Below are 4552 nucleotides of genomic sequence, written 5' to 3' on the forward strand. Positions count from 1 at the left end.
AATGTAGGCTCAGGATGGAAGCCACACAGGCAGAGGCTCTTCTCCTCCAGACATGTCATTCCCCACCCTCATATTACTTAGGGAAGAGCTCTCTTTTACCATCTTCTAAAGTTTTTTAATTGAAGTAAAATTCATACAACATAAAATTAACCACGTTAAAATGTGCAATGAAGGTGTCTTTAATCTCACTAAAAGTGAACGTTTTTGAAATATACTACCTATGCAAACATTCTGGGTTATGTTCAAAAACCTAAATGTAGACAGATGTGTGGGCACATGCCTGCAATCCCAGGACTGGGGAGACTGAGATAGTAGGATTAAAGCCTAAGACAATCCTGGGCTCAAAAACCCTGTCTCGGGGCTGGGAAGGTGGCTCAGTGGTAGAATGCTTGCCTTGCATGCATGAGGCCCTGGGTTCGATTCCTCAGCACCACATAAGCAGGAAAAAAAAAGCCAGAAGTGGCCCTATGGCTCAAGTGGTAGAGCACTAGCCTTGAGCTGAAGAGCTGAGGGACAGCGCCCAGGCCCAGAGTTCAGGCCCACGACTGGATCCAAAAAACAAACAAACAAAAAAAAAAAACCCTGCCTCAAAAAGCCAAAGGCAGGTGCTGGTGGCTCATACCTGTAATCCTGGCTATTCAGAAGGCTGAGATTGAGGATCGTGGTTCGAAGCCAGCCAGGACAGAAAAGTCCTTGTGAGACTCTTCTCTCTAATTAACTACCAGAAAATCGTAAGTGGATCTGGGGCTCAAAGTGGTAGCTCACTAACCTTGAGAAAAAGAGCTCAAGGACAGTGCCCAGGCCCTTAGTTCACACGACTAACAAAAAATAAATAAAAAGATAAAATTAACACCGTGAGAAATGACCTTAGAAGCATAAAAGGTTCTGTTTCCACATTGCAAACCACAATGGAATGCCAAGGTAACAGAATAAGTGAAAAACAGAGAATCAGGGAGGATAAAACAGAGGAGCTAAAACAAAGTCAAAGGTATGGAAGAAACACTCAGAACCTACGAAAGGGAAATCCAAGAATTGGCAGAGTCAGCCAAGAGATCAAATTTATGCATAGTTGGGATTGATGAGGGGAAGAATTCAATACTAAAGGCACTGAAAAACCTATTCAGTAAAATAACAGAGAATTTCCCCAATCTTTTTTTTTGTTTTTGGTCAGTCATGTGGCCTAAACTCTCAGCTCTTCAGCTCAAGGCTAGCACTCTACCACTTGAGCCACAGCACCACTTCCGGTTTTTTCTGCTTGTGTAGTGTGGAGGAATCCAACCCGGAGCCTCATGCATGCAAGGCAAGCACTCTACCACTGAGCCATCCTCCCAGCCTCATTTCCTCAATCTTAAGAGAGAAAATCCCACCCACCTGACAGAAGCATACAGAACCCCCAGTAGACAGTATCCAAGAAGAAACACTTTTAGACACATCATAATAAAAATATTAGATTTGAAAATCAAGGAATTGATTTTAAATGCTGCAAAATCAAAGAAGGAGCTACATCACAATGGAAAGAAAATCAGAACCACTGCAGATCTCACCACACAAACTCTCAATCAAGGAGAGCCTGGAATGGTATAATCCAACCACTGAAAATCAACAATTTCCAACCCAAACTGGTGTACCAACTGAAGCTATCATTTCCATTTGATGTTGAAACTAAAACTTTCCATAACAAACAAAAATTAAAAGAATTCATGAACGTTAAACCAGCATTACAAAAAAATACCAAAGGGAAGTATACAATCTGAAGAAAACAATCAAAATCAAGGAAAAAGATGAGACAAAAATAGGACTCTAATTTAGTAGGAAGAGGAAAGAAGGAAAATACAGGAAATCAAGAAAATGGCAGGAAACATGACACACTGTATAATAACTCTAAATACTATAGACTCAATTCCCCAATCAAAAGAAAAAGAACAGCAGATTGTATAGAAACAAAATCTGCCAGGTGGCTCATACCTATAATCCTAGCTACTCAGGAGGCTGAGATCTGAGGATCAAGATTCAGAGCCAGCCCAGGCAGGAAAGTCCATAAGACTCTTATCTCCAATTAACCACCAGAAAATTGGAAGTGGCACTGTGGCTCAAGCACTAGCCTTGAGCTGAAGAGCTTAGGGACAGCACCCAGGACCAGAGTTCAAGTCCTACAACCCACAAGAGAAAAAAAAATCTCATTTGCAGGGAAATGGACGGAACTAGAACAAATCGGCAAGCCAAGCTCAGAGAGACAAACAGCACGTTTTCCCTAATATGCTAAAGCTAAAGCTAGCATGCACTGAGATATGACAAATGAACAGAATTCTAGATACAAGGAGACCAAAAGAGGATAGTCTTTGGAGAGAATCACAAAGGTACAATACCCAAGCACCTCTTTATATATGTATAATATACATACTGAAACAAACTACAAAGATATGGAAACAAAGGGCTTTTTAAAAAATTTATTTGTTTCTGTTTCTGATAATTCTGTATTCTTTACCTTATATGTGCTATATTCACATGCATACCTGTGGGAAGTGGGGGGGACACAGAATCTGAGGGAAAAGGGTGAAAAAGTACAGCAGTAGAGTGCACTGGAAATTGATGAAAGTAAACAATGCAACTAGTGGGTAGAGATGGGGTGGGAGGAAAATGAGAATGAGGGAACAGATGAGACTTTATGAAAACAAATGTACTGACTACCTGACACGTGTAAATATAACCCTTTGTACATCACCTTTAAATTTAAATTTTAAAAACACGTTGAATTAGAATGGATCATTGGGGAAAAAAATGGAGGGGAACATTTTTATAAATTTCTGTAGCCAAATGGAAATAAAATTACAACAGATACTAAGAGGACAGTTTTTAGGACCAGGAAAAAAAAAATGTCATCAGCGGCGGCTCTGCATGGTGAAATTCCAAGCCCTGCTTGTTGTTACCGATTACGTGAAACTACCAAGGAAGAAGGGTGCTGAGCCTAATGGTCAGTGGATTGGGTCTGACTCATCTCAAAGACCCTTCCCCTAATGAAATGATTTGCCCATTTATCATTCCAATTAGTAAACCTCAGCTGACGGGAGGATTTGTAGCAGAAGCTATCAGTTCAGTTCCAAGGTCCATTTTTCCATTTTTCATTCTGCCACCCAGAAGAAAAACAAAAGGACATTTCACAGCGTAGGCCCTGTGCCTTCGCAGCACCGGTATTTTATGGACAAGGAGAGAGAAGCAGAAGCCACGTGCACAGCCTCCCTCCCCTGCCCCTTTTAGACCCAGCTGAGAAGGGGGTGTGTGTCAATTTATAACCATTATGTTAGAAAAACATGCCTGTGATGCAGCTTGCTCCCCTGCCATCTCTAGGATGTGGCTACCCTCATCTCTGGAAGAGATGCAAACCCTGGAATTCAGATTACAAACGCCAAGCTCTGCTGCCCTCTCTCGGGACGATCCGGTACTGCAGCCGCCGAGAAGCTGCCCTGCCGCGGCCGAGAACCAGGTGTGCAAAGGGGGCTCAGGAGAGGCCAGGCCTTACCTACAGCGCCTAGAAAAGGAGAACTCTCCATCTTTCCTCCACTTCCTTAGTGAGAGGGACTGAAAGTTCCCTCTCAGAACTAAATTCACAATAACCATGGTGTAAGGCCCAAACGACAAAGGTTTACTGAGAGACCGAGAGAAGAGACCGCGAGAGGCGAAGGTGGGAGTCCGGAGCAAGAGGGACGAGGGCGCGAGGAGAGAGACTATATAGGGAAAGGCGGGGAGGGGCGTGGCCTCCGCGGAAGCGGAAGTGACCTCAGAGGATGGGGAAATGACATCAGAGCCTAGGGGACCGCCCACTGCCCCCCCCCCCGGGCGTGCCAGTTGCCTAGGTTACAGGTGCTGGGCGGGACTTCCAGGGTGCACGGGGAGAGAGCCTAGGAGCCATTTTCTCCCCAGGCAGGCCTAGCACAAGGCTCCTTTTCTAAACTTCTGTATTATTTGTATCCAAAACATACAGGTTTACGGGTTGAGCACCCATAGGGTGCTAGGCAGGGTTCTGTCTCTACAGGCCCAGACATCACCCGGGCGCCCAGTGACCAAAACAAACATTTTCATGAAGAGTGGGAAGGGCAAGGTCAACGGAGAGAGAAACACAGAGAAGGCTGACAGATACACAGCAACCAGATTGCCTAGAGCCTTCAAGCTGGAGAATTTTGTTTGGGGGACTGGTTAGGTGGCTCAGTGGTAGAGCGCTTGCCTTGCATGCATTAGGCCCTGGGTTCGATTCCTCAGCACCACATAAACAGAAAAAGCTGGAAGTGGTTCTGTGGCTCAAGTGGTAGAGCGCTAGCCTTGAGCCGAAGAGCTAAGGACAGTGTCCAGGCTCAAAGTTAAGGCCCCACGACTGAAAGAAAAAAAAAAATAATATATATATATATATATATTGTATTTACAGAGTCTCAGCTCACACAGAGACACTTCACAATAATACAGAGGTTCCAGGATGGCTAGGAAAGGGTTAAGGCAGGGACTACAGGGTTCAAAGAGACCTTGTCTAAGGGAAAGAGCAGAGAAGGGCACAAGCAGTCAC

This window comes from Dipodomys merriami, unplaced genomic scaffold, assembly GCF_024711535.1.
Source record: "Dipodomys merriami isolate MVZ:Mamm:240054 unplaced genomic scaffold, mDipMer1.0.p SCAF_21, whole genome shotgun sequence".
Classification (NCBI taxonomy): Eukaryota; Metazoa; Chordata; class Mammalia; order Rodentia; family Heteromyidae; genus Dipodomys; species Dipodomys merriami.